The sequence below is a fragment of the Eumetopias jubatus genome, unplaced genomic scaffold (assembly GCF_037043125.1).
Source record: "Eumetopias jubatus isolate StellerSeaLion01/CBP00866 unplaced genomic scaffold, mEumJub1_p1.0 scaffold_15, whole genome shotgun sequence".
In the NCBI taxonomy this organism is placed as follows: Eukaryota; Metazoa; Chordata; class Mammalia; order Carnivora; family Otariidae; genus Eumetopias; species Eumetopias jubatus.
The window spans coordinates 21625628-21640260 of record NW_028274821.1 but is presented as its reverse complement, the minus strand read 5'-3'; the positions used below and the strand labels follow the sequence as shown (position 1 = coordinate 21640260).

At 47.2% G+C, this 14633-nt stretch overlaps 1 pseudogene; it reads left to right on the top strand.

Annotated features, from left to right (window-relative positions):
• Positions 1 to 9528: 9528 nt before the first annotated feature.
• LOC148162367 (nuclear pore-associated protein 1-like) lies at positions 9529 to 13175 on the top strand (annotated as a pseudogene).
• The last annotated feature ends 1458 nt before the right edge of the window (positions 13176 to 14633 follow it).

The following is a 14633-nucleotide window of genomic DNA, read 5'->3' as shown; positions in this document are numbered from 1 at the left end:
AACCTGTTCTCTTTCTACCACAAGTCAGAAGGAGCCACGCTGCAGGGGTAGTGGGGTGTGTGTGTGTTGGCAGGCGAGGGGCACAGGAGCCCAGGTTAGCACTACACGAGATTCGAGAAGTTCCAGGGTTGGAGAATAGAAGCAAGCCGCATGTCTCATCAGCTGTGTGTCTGCCATCCCTGGCTTGATGTTAACTTGGCTGACCGAAGCTCCGGGCCAGTTTTCCCGAGTCTTGGAACTGGCAGGGTGCCACTGCCGTCTACAGATACTTCCTTTCCCCCTACCTATTTGCCTCCTAGGACTCTTACCTTTCCCAGATTATCTATACATACTTCTATATCTATAAAACTTTGTTCTTCTTAATCTGCCTTTGCCCATGTGTCTTTTTGTCTCAACAGTGGAGAAGGAAGTAACCTATGTGAGTGGTGATGGGTTGAACCATCAACTATGGGGTTTGTTTTGTTTTGTTTTCGAAATTAACTATGCAAAATTTTCTGTATCTCAGTGACTGGGATGTGGAAGTAGCCACATATTATGCCTTCTAGTGCTGACTCCTGAAGTCTGCATTTTGAGTGTAAGGGATGACAATCCAGGAGGAAATGAGGTTCAAAGGAGGGAGAGATGAGGTGACTCACCCTCGCCTCTTCCCTCTGTGTTTCGCTCTCCTCTCCCCACCCCCACTATGACCTCCCTAGCAGTGGGATAACCCCTGATGTGTCAAAGGAAGTCACTCTTTATGATTTTAGTTTTTAAAAATCTTTAAATGTTTTCTTGTGTGCCTTCTTATTTAATTTAGACGTAGGCCAGTCATTCTTCCATGTTCCCACTTCACCCAGAGAGGACAGATTGGAGCCTGGAGGAACAAAGGGAGAAAGAGCGCTTGCCTGCTCTGTAATTGTTGTAAATTTCAGGTTACTGAGAATTTATCAGTGCTGTTTAAACGCAGGGGAAAAGATCCTCTTCAATAATCAACCCAGCTCGGATCTAAATCACTAAAGCATCAACTCACATATGTTACAAGCGTGCCCAGTTCTGCCTGATCCTACACTTTTCTGGAACGCCAAGAAACTTAATAAAGGCAAAATTCCTGACTCTGTGGAGTCTTCATTCTAGCTGGAGGGGAGAAAAATACAGACATGTAAGTTAGCTGGTAGGGTAGCCAGGTACAAGTGCTGTGGAGAATAAAGTAGCACCCGGAGCATCAAGACTGTAGGCAGAGAGCGGCACAGCTTTCAATTTGAACAGTGGACAGGGTAAGTCTCACTCAAAGTGGAATTTGAACAGGCTAGAGGGAGGTGAAAGAATCGAGTATCTGAGGGGAAAGCATTCCAGATAATGGGAATGATCACTGCAAAGACCCAGAGGAAGGGTCCCTGATACCCTCAAGGAGCAGTTATAAACTAATGTGGCCGGCATACGGTCAGCAGAGGGAGGGAAGAGAGGAGGACAGAGAAGATGAGGGGTGAATTCTCGGCACTATTTATTGCTTGTGCATTGACAAACGGTAGACCCAACCTTCAAGTGTCTCAGTGAACTCAGTGCTTTTTTCCGTGGCCAATTTACCTTGCATGATTTTTGGAAGGTTCAAATACGGTAAGGAAGTAATTCACGAGCCATGTTGTTATTCTTCTATAAATAAGGATAGATGCACAGATGATAGGTAGGTAGGGAGATTGATAGACAGATACCCAGAGAGACGGATGGAGACAGGGTATATACATATAGATGCATGTTTAATGAGGTCCTTAGGCAAAAGTGCCTTAGGTGCCTTCACCAAGCAGTTCAAATAGGACATCCCAGTTTTTTTTTTTTTTTTTATTTACTTTTGAGAGAGAGAGAGAATGACAGAGAGAGAATGAGAGGGGTGAGGGTCACAGGGAGAAGCCGACTCCCTGCTAAGCGGGGAGCCCGATGCGGGACTCGATCCCGGGACTCCAGGATCATGACCCGAGCCGAAGGCAGTCGCCCAACCAACTGAGCCACCCAGGAGCCCAGGAGATCCCATTTTAACAGGAGCATAAAAGTGCCTACTTTTATGAAGTAAACACGTGGAAAAATATGATAACTGAGCTTAAAAACGCACAGCACTGAGCCTAGTGCAACATTTATTAGATTAGCCCTGTAAAAACAAAGAACACCAGCACACAGAGGCTGCTGGACCCCTCCAGGCACCCTGCTGCCTGATTCATTTACTCTAAGTTGTTTATTACAGTTCCAGAGGATCAAAGCTCCTCCTCCCTGGCTGCAAAGAATCGCCTGCCCTTTGTAGTCAGAACTGCCTCTCAGAAGCAGGTTGAAATCCAGTTTGCTTCTAATAGTCCTGCACCCTCCCTCAACCGTGCCTGCTAATGTTACCAGGGACAACTTTTAAAAATTCATGCCTCTTGACTTTTTTTTTTTTAAAGCCTTCAGGCTAAAAGTTATATCCTGATAAGGCAAACATTTAACAAATCTGGGATAGAGGTAAAAATGGTTTTGAATTTCATGTTTTGATGCCTTGACACAGTAGAAGCAATTTCTTAAATAGACATTTTCTCTTATTTTTAGAAATTAATACATAAGCATAAGGGCAACTTGAATGATACTGAAATGCAACCCTTCTCCCTCAAGCTCCCGTCTCCATAGATAGATTTTTCCTACTTTGATGTCACCCCCATAATTCTAAACGTTGTGCCTAACCTGCTGCATCACGTCATACACATTTTAGACGATGCTTTTACCACTCTCACATGATGGAAGAAGATAAACTCCACTCCCACTGTTTTCCCTCCCTCTTCCTTTCCAAAATGTCCTGTTCAATTAATTTTGATGCTTCCCTTTTGTAAGTAACTTCATGTAATTTTGCTGGCTTCATTGGTGACGGAAATGACAGCATAGGGCTAAAAGCACCGGTTCCGGTGATGGCCCACTTCAATTAGAATCACTTCCAACCTTACGGGGTTGCTTGCAATAACGCAAATAATAATGCATTTGCAGCCTTTAGGGTCTAACACACAGGAGAGCTCAAGGAAGAGTAGCTATTATTTATTGCTTACATCATTAACTTTCACCCTAATCTCATGATTTTCTCTACGCATGAGACTGTGCCCCATAACGGCTCTGCCTTTCCCTTTCCCCTTGTACAAACTTACCTTTTTTTTTAATATTTTATTTATTGATTGATTTGACAGAGAGAGAGAGAGAGACAGCGAGACAGGGAACACAAGCAGGGGGAGTGGGAGAGGGAGAAGCAGGCTTCCCCTGAGCAGGGAGCCCGATGCGGGGTTCAATCCCAGGACCCTGGGATCATGACCTGAGCCGAAGGCAGACGCTTAACGACTGAGCCACCCCGGCACCCTGTACAACTCACTTTCTTTCATTTACATGTTTGCTTTTGTTGGTGCTGTTAGCATTTACATTTTGCCGTACAACTGTAGCAAAGCGTTCTGTGTTTTACCCACAGCTTGGCTCTAAGGGTTGAAAAGCAATAAACTGTATTGACTAAGTATTGCTTAGTCCTGGGGAAAATAGTGTGCTGGGATTATATTTTCTACTCCGTCATTATGGTGCTCCTACTTGTCTTTGGCATCCATTGTTTAAAATCATGCTATATACATATTTTTAAGATTCTATTTATTTACTTGACAGAGAGAGAAAGAGAGAACGCACAAGCAGGGGGTGGGCAGGCAGAGGGCGAGGGAGAAGCAGGCTCCCACTGAGCAGGGAGCCCGATGAGGGGCTCGATCCCAGGACCCCGGGATCATGACCTGAGCTGAAGGCAGACACTTAACCGACTGAGCCACCCAGGCACCCCTTAGAAGCATGCTGTATTTCAGTTTGCTTTATACTTCAGCTATTATTTTCTCATATATTCTTAATTGTTTTTCCTAAAATATATTCATTTTAGAGACCTAGAAACCACCTGGGTGTGATGGGCCCACGTAAGCCCTTCCTGACCCAGTCACTGCTACGATCCGAGAGTGATGTGATGTAACCAGGCTTTCCGGCAGCAGTCCATAGTTCATCTGAGACGGAGTAGGAAATGTTCTTTTTTTTTTAAAGATTTTATTTATTTATTTGACAGAGAGATAGCAAGAGAGGGAACAGAAGCGGGGCGGTGGGGGGGCGGTGGAGAGGGAGAAGCATGCTTCCCGCGGAGCAGGGAGCCTGATGCGGGGCTCGATCCCATCAGGACCTGAGCTGAAGGCAGACACTTAACCGACTGAGCCAGTTAGGCGCCCCTGGAAATGTTCTTTTCAGCAGTCCCAAGACAGAGTGTTGTCCTCAGATACCCCTTCCGAATAGGAAAACTGAGGCTGGCAGAATCAAACAGGTCCTAAGAATTAGAGCCATGACATGGATCTCCTGATTTTGTCTGAGGTTACAGGTGTGAGGAGGGCAACCGAACAAAACCAGACAAACCATGCCCGAAAAATGGTCTCTGATGTAAACAGAGCCTTTGTGTTAAATCCATGCTAAGCTTGACATCAGAGACTTAGAAGTAGATTTTCATAACATGGAGGACAAATGAAAGTTTATGGGTAAAGAGAGGGGGTGGGAGGCTTTGAGATAAAGGGTTTAAAAGAGAAGTTCAGTTCCTAGTTTTCCATTGGACTAATCCAGGCTGTCATATGGAAATTGGGGAACACAGGCTGTCGTGAAATACCTAAGTTAGCCACATGGACAATCACTCAAAATTATTTTTCTGGTTAGGAATACCTTTCTGTTTCCCTTGAAAAGAATTTCATTGATTTCACCAAATATGTATCTGAAAGTGATGACAGAAAGTTGAGAAAGTTATGTGCCTGGAATTTGCAATTATCATTGTTAACACACACATTTGTATTGCTGACACTGTGACAAGTACTATTCTAAGGACTTAGTGAGATTAACTCACTGAATCCTCATAAAAGTAACCCCAAGGTAGGTATTACTCATAATATCCCCTTTTGGGGGGAAAACTTTTGGGCGGAAATGAGAGAGGTTAAATAGCTTGTCCAATGTCACACAACTGGTAGGTAGCAAAACCTGGGATTTAAAACCTGACCATCTAGGCTTTTATCACTTGGCTGCGTTACCTTCTTATAAGCTGTGTTTAGGAAGAGGACTAAGTTGACAAGAATGAACTCAAAGCAGAAGAGAGAAATGAGGAAATGAATGACAGCAGGAACTGGGGAGGAGTTAAGTTCAGAAATGGCTGGTAATAAGACCTAGAAATAAGATTCCGGTTGGATGTTAATTTCAGGCAGTCCCTGAATCCATTGAGAAATGCCTTTGTTTTCTTGAAAGTTCAGAAAGACTGGCTGAATGAAAAGTAATGAAAAAAAGTAGAAAGGAAAATAATGTGACTTAAGTAAGGAAAAGGAATCTTTCCCCTCTAAGCATTAGGAGAAGAGGGAGTTTGTGGGGGAGGAGGGAGATCTTCCTAACAAGGGTGTCCAGGCATTTTTACCAGGGTGAACATGGAGAAAAATGGTGACCATTGTACTGGTTTCGATGATCCCGCAAAACCAAAGCCTCAGTTTCCAAGAGTGACATACATTTACAGCAGCCCCACTGTGCATTAGATGCATTGCTAAGTGTATTTCCAGTCACACATCGTATCTGGAGTTAAGAGTTCCTTTGAGCGATGAGTTCCCTACGGTTGCTGTAACAAATCACCACAAACTTGGTGGCTTAAAACACATTTATCCTCCCACGGTTCTGGAAGTCAGGTGTCTGACAACATTTTCACTAGGCTGAAACCAGGAGTTCACAGGGCTGTGCTCCCTCTGCAAGCTCTAAGGGAGAATCCAGTCCTTGCCTTTTCTAGCTTCTGGTGGCTGCCAGAATTTCTTGGCTTTTGGCCACATCAATCTGATCCCTGCTTCATGGACACACTATCTTTGTAGTAAAGTCTTCTTCTCCCTTTCTCTTAGAACAACACTTGGGATCACGTTCAGGGTCCATCAGATAATCCAAAAGACTCTCTCGCTCTTAAGATCCTTAACAATCCCATCTGTCAAATCCCTTTTGCCATTTAAGGGGACATTCTCGGGCTTGGGGGATTAGGACAAGGACACTTTGGAGCAAGCGTATTATTCAGCCTTTCTTAAGGGAGATACTATTATTTTTCTAAGATGCAGGAAAAAAAGAAGGTTAGGTAAGTAATTTGTCCCAAGACCTTACCATGCTTCCGAGTGGCGACTGAAATCCTGGCATGCTGACGTTAGGACACATTCAACCGCTGTTAACCTGTGTTCTTAACCACGGTGTGTGTAGGCCTGGTTAAGAGTCACACGTTTCAGGGCGCCTGGGTGGCTCAGTTGGTTAAGCATCTGCCTTTGGCTCAGGTCTTGATTCCAGGGTCCTGGGATCGAGCCCTGAATCCGGCTCCCTGCTCAGCGGGGAGTCTGCTTCTCCCTCTCCCTCTGCCTTTCCCCTGCTTGTGCTCTTTCTCACTCTCTCAAATAAATAAATAAATAAATAAAATATTAAAAAAAAAAAAAGAAGAAGTGAATTACTCAAAGAGATGTACCTTCTACTCAGTGAAGAAGTAGAGCAGGGATTAGTGAGTAACGGTCCACAGGTCAAATCGGGTTCTCAGCCTGTTTTTGTATGATCTATGAGATAATAACGGTTCTTACATTTTGAAAGGCTGCTGAGGAAGGAGAAGAAGAGGCTACAGAAACTGTACATGGCCCACAAAGCCTAAAATATTTAAAACTTGAAAAAAGTTTTCCAGTACCTGATACAAAGCTGGCTGGTAGTAGGTCCGCGACAAAACTGGAAGGAGGAATACATGAGTAAATTACTTGCTGAAAATATTATAAACTTATACAGGTGTCAAGGAACATCTGTGTTTTTACCCCTAACCTTCAAAAGCAATGTCATTTCCATTGATCTAATGAAAAATAGTCTCTTTCTGAAAAGAGTAAACCAGGGCCCTGGGTGGCTCCGTTGGTTGGGCGACTGCCTTCAGCTCAGGTCATGATCCTGGAGTCCCGGGTTTGAGTCCCGCATCAGGCTCCCTGCTCAGCAGGGAGTCTGCTTCTCCCTCTGACCCTCTTCCCTCTCGTGCTATCTCTCATTCTCTCGCACTCAAATAAATAAGTAAAATCATTAAAAAAAAAAAAAAAAACAAACAGTAAACCAGAAGGCATTTTCTCACATAAGCAATGTCATAAACAACTTTCAAAGTGAAATAGCAAAAAATAAAAAATAAAAAACATTTTTATAAACTTTAAACTTTACAAAGAATTTTCATGTTCATTATCTCATTTAATCCTCAAATCAACTCCATGAGACAGGTATTACTTTCCCATCAGAAATTACTGCATCCTAAATCTTTAGTGATTTCTCAAGAAAAGTTGAAATCTTGAATGTTACATCTGTGAACGGTCAGGTTCGGTTTTGTTTTTTTTTTCCTATGGGAATACTGGATGCTAAAATCAACAGGTATTTTCAGTTCTAGATGGCCGACTAGAAAAACGTATTTACTTTCTGTTCCCTTTGAAATCATCTTTAATCAAAGTGTAGAAATACCAAAATGAATACCAATCAAAGCCAAGAGATTGTGGAAGTCATCTACCACAGAAAGATCTTGATACATTTCTAGAAGGCAAAAAGTGAAATGTAGGAGTGATGAATAGAATGATCAAGAAAAGACCACCCTGAGAAGGGGCTGCACAAAGCCAGTTTACTTCTGCTGAGCCTTGATTATAGTAAAGAGAAGAGAGAAGAGGAGCTGAAAACGAGGAGACAAAAGTTCTTTTAGGGAATAAAAGCTCATTTAATGAGCTCCATGGATCATTCGGTCTGCCCTCCATATTACTGTGTATGAATTACAACAGATTGCTGGCGAGCAAGACAAGGCCACGGGGAATGAGTGGTCAACCACAGGTTGTTAGCTATAGTTCACCGTCACTACTACAAATTCCATCCAAGGCTGCCCACCCATGGCTTCATTTGCCATAACTGGAGATGACCGCTTTATAAATTGTCAAATGAGAAGTAATCTTCCTGGCATCTATAAATTGCTGTTACTATTAAAATATTTTTATTAATGATTAATCATTTAAAAACATTACCTTGACAAATTCTGTCTCCACATGTTTGCTTCTGCCAAGCCGTATTATCTCAGAATGACCACTTGCCATCTAAATTATTTTGCCTTACAAGGACAAGTAAGAGAATGGTCGATATTTCAAAAAAGCACCTTGTCCCTATTCCCATTTGACAAGAAAAATAAAGAGGTAGATTTTTCTGGGATATCCTTGTCCAAATTTCCTTTTATTGTCCTGAAGTCCTAATACTCATCATATGTTTAATTCTTCCTTCTTGGGGAAAAAAAAAAAAGGAAGAATATGACTGTAATTTATGGTTTTCAAATATGTCTGACGTGACCACCTTTTTCAGAGTTTCTATAAGAAATCTTTGCCCAAAATTTGTACAAACTTGCTATTTTTGTTCAAACAAACAAAATCAAGAAATTGTTCCTTACTGAACTCTTCTCAAATGATATCAAGGAATTATGGATAAATGTCATAGCTGTAGATCATTTCTGCTCCTAGAGAGGTTAGAAAGGGCTTATAATATTTCTCCTTTTTTTCAAACAGAATGTGGGTCTGAGTGAGACTTTCTGTGTCCTGCCAACCTCAAAGTTTGTTGGGGATGGAAGTCCAAATTTGCTCTAACATACTGTAAGAGGAATCTCACCAACAGAGCTCTAAAACTAATTTTGTAACAAATGAATCAAGTCCAATGCTATTTTAAATATAACAAATAAATATATGTAAAACTTTATAATGTGTATATATTTTTTTCTGATCGTATGATTCTTGGTTCTGAAACGTCTGCATGTCATGTTCCTAATGTCCTACATCAGCCCCATGAGAGAGAAAACACTTCAGTAAAGTAAGCCATGATCTACATGATACATGCAGTTTTGCCAAATTCCTAAAAAAGAAAGAAAGAACTTGCCTGCCACAAAGGGAGGTCACGGGATGCAGCATCTAGTCGGGTCAGGGTTCGGAGTCGGCTCTGAAACCTCCGGCGCCCGGCAGGTGCCTCTGGTGGCCTGGCTCCCAGGCCTCACGCGGAAGCAGGGCAGTTCCGTCAGGCATAGGGCCATCCCCTCGCAGCGCTGGGAGGCTCCCATGCTTGGCTTGTTTGGCTTGCTCGAGGGAAGGGCTGGCGACACACACCCAGGCGCTGAGGGCCCCGGCGGGGGGGCGGGGGGCACCGCAGTCCCACACCGTCCCACACAGTCCCACGCAGTACGCGCCGTGGTGCCCATGTCAGTGCTAACCAACTCCCAATGGCAGCAGGAAGTCTCAAGGCTGGAGGCTAGTGGGCGGGGCTCCGGGGCCTCGCCCTTTGCCCTCTGAGGTGTTCACTTCCCGCGCTGGGCATGCGCCGCCCTTCTCTGTAAATTCTTCAGGGACCGCGTCACAAGCGCCAGGCTGCGTTGCCCAGTGCTTGCTTGACCTCGAGAGGAGTAACAAACTCCGGAGGCTCTCTCCGGGTTTTACACTCCGATCTCGCGATCGTTCAGCGCACAACTTGCACATGGGCAACTTGCTGTGTAAGTTTCGTCCCCCGCCCAGGCGCCGTCTCCTGCCAGGCCTTTTTCGCCCGCGCGCCACTCATGCCTGCGCCGTTGCCCATCCTGGCCGGGACCACCCTGCTGTTCCTGCACTTGCCCCCTGCCCTGGGTGCGGGCCATGCCAGCGGCATCGTGCGGCTTTAACAGCGAGCTTTCACGTGGAGCCAAAGAGGCGGTATCCGATCCCTCAGGCCGTGTGTTCCCCTCTGGGCCTCCTCCCCTTAGTGAACTGGAGGGACCCTCCGAAACAACCTGTGCTGTCCGTCCATAATTCCAGGATGTTCAGACCCTCGAGAACTGTGAGGATCCCTCCTCCAGGGCGCAAATGGACTGTCCTGCGTTCGCTGCCTGAGCCCGTAGTCGAGGCTGTGAAGCCGGTACCATCCAATCACCAACCCCCTCCGAGCTCAAAGGGGATGGAGGAGAAGGTCCAAGCAGTGCCCAGAGAAGGGTTGGAGGATTCTGTAGAGAGCAGCGGACAGGATGATGGGAACAGGGCCCCCCAGGGCAGTGGGGATACACCGTTGACATCCAGGCCCCTGGAGACCGGTGGAGTGCTCAGTTCCCACCAGTGCAGCCCTGCACCTGTGGAGCAGTCTCCCAATCCCCCGGGAGACAGCTTGGGGGAGAACGCTCAGATATCTCTGGTGAGCTCCCCCTCTGAGGGCCCTGTTGTCACCTCCTCACATGGCCCTGCTGGCGATGTTGTTCCTCTTCCGAAGCCAGATACAGATGCGGTAAGGCTCTCCGACCCAAGCCCAAGCTGCCGCTTGCCGCAGGAGAGATTAACAAAGGAAGTGGGGGCTGAAAACCATCGGCCTATCCAGAGCATACCACACTTACCAGGGAAGGAGACAGAGGGTGATAAGCCTTCAGGCATCTCCTCCAAGTACTCTTTTCCACCAGTATCTGCCACCAGTAGGCCCTGCAAAAGGAAAATATCCATGCCGCTTTTTGTGCCTCTGCCATCACCATTACCACTGCAGTGGGGTAGAGGCGAGTTGCCCCCACCTCCTAAGCTTCCTTGCGTAGTTATTGACAAAAACCTGGGCACCCTGAAGAAGACCAAGGGTCAGAGGAATAAGATCTTGGAGGATGGAACAGAGACCCTGGCAGACTGCTGGGCCACTCAACCTGCCCCTTCCTCTTCCCTACTTGCCTCGGAGACTGCAGACTCCCTGCCCCCGGCCACTCACGCTTTCCAAGTCCCCGTTCCTACTACTGACTTGGCTGACCTATCTGCCAGGCCCCCAATCCCATCTGTCCCTCCATCTTCCCCAACAGGAAATACCGATTCTCTTCCTCCTCTTAGTTCCAGTCCCACTGGGAAAATTCCACTTAAGAATGGACACCCTCTTCATCCAGTCACCGCTGTAACACCTATTTCGCACCACTCCACACCTCCTAAGACCTCAACCTTCTCATTACAGCCGCCCTCCTCCAAAGGAGAATCCCCGACCCCTATGTGTGTAGATTCTCCCCCTCTTTCCCTACCCACCCCTCTTCCAGTCCCTTCCCCAGAGAGCCCTGTTTTTGTGGCTCAGGCTATCACTTCTAAGGCGGTTCCATCTGCCATCACAGCCACGTCATCTGCAAATTTGACGTCTGATGGTACTTCAAATTCGGATGTCACTGACATGGACACTACTCCTCCTTCTCATGCTGTCATGTTCAGATCTCCCCCAGGCCCCGGGGTGAGCTCTCCTTTATTATCCCAGGGCCACTGCAGTAGCAATCAGACACAGACTGCAAAGGTTCCAGTCTCCACCGGCCCATCAACATCGGTGGCCGCCTGCCCCACCCAAGTTCTTAATCAACCCGTCAGCCTCAACATCACCTCTCAGCCCACACAGGGGACCCTGGCGGGGCAACAGCAGACAGGGTTGGTACTTTCCACCACTGGCTTACCCCTCATGAATTCTGGAATCACCGCCACGGCAGTAGGCAGCACCTCTGCAAACTGCAACCCTCACTCTGACCCTGATGCTATGGATACCACACCTCCTTCACAGGCCGTTATCTTTCACTCTCCCCCTCAGTCCGGGGCAAGCCACTTCCCATTCTACAGTGCACTTCCTGGTTCTGACAACACACCGCCCAGTAGCAGCACTGCCGTGGCCCATAACTCTACCCAATTACCTGCACAGTCAGCCATCACACAGACCTCGGTTTCTAACTACTCTGCCCCAGGAATCACCTCTCAGCCCGCATTTGGGAACCAGAATGGGCAGCAGGCTGGCAGTTCCTACCTGTTGGGAAACCCAGGAGCCCCGACACAAGCCATAGGCCCAACCGCTCCCGTAGCCCAGCTACCCAAAGACAGCAGGATGCAATCAGGTCTTGCAGGCTCTGCATTTGGCACTACTGTCAACTACCAGACGGCCTTTGGTGACAAGACAGGTGTTCTCCCTATTGGTGTATCTACCACTACTGGCTCTGCAGTTGCCACTGGGATGCCCAGTGCTGGGCTCAGTAGCTCCCCGCTTACACCAACTACTCCGGGCCCACCTGTGTTTACGGGAACTGCAGCCCCCACGGGCGGTGGGAGCTTTGGATTTGGTGTGTCCGTCCCAGGTCCCGCTCACTCACAGGCATCTGGAGCACTCAACTATGGGGCAGGACTGAACGGGGCACCCAGCACCACTTCCGCTCCTCTTTTTGGTCCCTCTCAATACAACATGGCTGCAGCTGTAGGAGGGGCAAGTACTGTCCCAGGATTTGGAAATATGGCCAGTTCCACTTTAAATCCAGGCACCTGGGGCCAGCCCATCCAAAACACGGGTGGTGCGCTACTGGGAAAAGGCAACAACGTTCCCACCGTGGGAGCCTCTAGTGTGCTCACTACCCATAAGTGTACCCAGGGCTCATCCAAAAAAAGAAAATATGCTCCAGGCAGAAACGCCACCACCACCGAGGAGAGAAATGGGTCAAGAGGCGTGTCTGCTTTCCCCTTAAATCGGAGCGCCAAGGGCCGACCCGCCCACAACACGGGTGGTGCCGTAGTGCGAAAGGACAGCCCTGCTCCCACCGTGGGAGGCTCTAGTGTGCCCACCACCCGTAAGTGCACCTGGGGCTCATCCAAACGAAGAAAACCTGCTCCAGGTGGGAGAGCCACCACCAAGGTGAAGAGAGATGTGTCAAGGGACACGCGTGTCTCCCCCTTACAGAACACCTGGGGCTCGCCTGGCCACACGACCTCTGTTGCAGTTGCAAGTACCAGCACCAACTATATGCTACAACCCACTTCTAGTTCTCACCTCCCTCCAAGCACCTTGGGCCCACCTGCCCAGCATACAGGTGGCGTGAAGGACGGGAACAACATCACTCCCAAGACCGGAAATCCTGGTATTCCTGCTTTACATCAGCGTAACAGTGGCCCACCTGATGCAAACACAGGTGGTACAGCTGGAAAAGATATCGTATCTATGATGGCAGGCCTCTGGGTCACCAGCTGCCATCAGAACACTCGGAGCCTACCTAGCACTAAGACAGGTGGTGCTATGGGGATCAGCACCACATCTACTACGACTGGAAACACGAATGGTCCCCCATGCACACAGACCACATGGAGCACCCCCAACCACAGCACTGATGGTTCAATGGGGGATAGCCCCATGGAATTTTAGAAATCTCCACTCGGAACACGTGGGCCTGCCCCTAGTCAGGGTACTCCTCTGACTTTGGAGGAGCCAGTAAAGTGTTTGGAGGCTCCTGGCCCACTGTTCCTATGCTCTGGGCATGGCACCTTCATAACCTGCCTAGGGCTTCATCGGAACCACCAACCAGGTTCTTTCTTTTGACACGAGTCTCAACGAATATGGAACACGTGTTCCTCTGCCAATTATATGTAACAGTAAATGGACTTTGCTGTACCAGAAAGGAGCTCGGCCCCTTTAAATGAAACTTAACCTGTTCTCTTTCTACCACAAGTCAGAAGGAGCCACGCTGCAGGGGTAGTGGGGTGTGTGTGTGTTGGCAGGCGAGGGGCACAGGAGCCCAGGTTAGCACTACACGAGATTCGAGAAGTTCCAGGGTTGGAGAATAGAAGCAAGCCGCATGTCTCATCAGCTGTGTGTCTGCCATCCCTGGCTTGATGTTAACTTGGCTGACCGAAGCTCCGGGCCAGTTTTCCCGAGTCTTGGAACTGGCAGGGTGCCACTGCCGTCTACAGATACTTCCTTTCCCCCTACCTATTTGCCTCCTAGGACTCTTACCTTTCCCAGATTATCTATACATACTTCTATATCTATAAAACTTTGTTCTTCTTAATCTGCCTTTGCCCATGTGTCTTTTTGTCTCAACAGTGGAGAAGGAAGTAACCTATGTGAGTGGTGATGGGTTGAACCATCAACTATGGGGTTTGTTTTGTTTTGTTTTCGAAATTAACTATGCAAAATTTTCTGTATCTCAGTGACTGGGATGTGGAAGTAGCCACATATTATGCCTTCTAGTGCTGACTCCTGAAGTCTGCATTTTGAGTGTAAGGGATGACAATCCAGGAGGAAATGAGGTTCAAAGGAGGGAGAGATGAGGTGACTCACCCTCGCCTCTTCCCTCTGTGTTTCGCTCTCCTCTCCCCACCCCCACTATGACCTCCCTAGCAGTGGGATAACCCCTGATGTGTCAAAGGAAGTCACTCTTTATGATTTTAGTTTTTAAAAATCTTTAAATGTTTTCTTGTGTGCCTTCTTATTTAATTTAGACGTAGGCCAGTCATTCTTCCATGTTCCCACTTCACCCAGAGAGGACAGATTGGAGCCTGGAGGAACAAAGGGAGAAAGAGCGCTTGCCTGCTCTGTAATTGTTGTAAATTTCAGGTTACTGAGAATTTATCAGTGCTGTTTAAACGCAGGGGAAAAGATCCTCTTCAATAATCAACCCAGCTCGGATCTAAATCACTAAAGCATCAACTCACATACGTTACAAGCGTGCCCAGTTCTGCCTGACCCTACACTTTTCTGGAACGCCAAGAAACTTAATAAAGGCAAAATTCCTGACTCTGTGGAGTCTTCATTCTAGCTGGAGGGGAGAAAAATACAGACATGTAAGTTAGCTGGTAGGGTAGCCA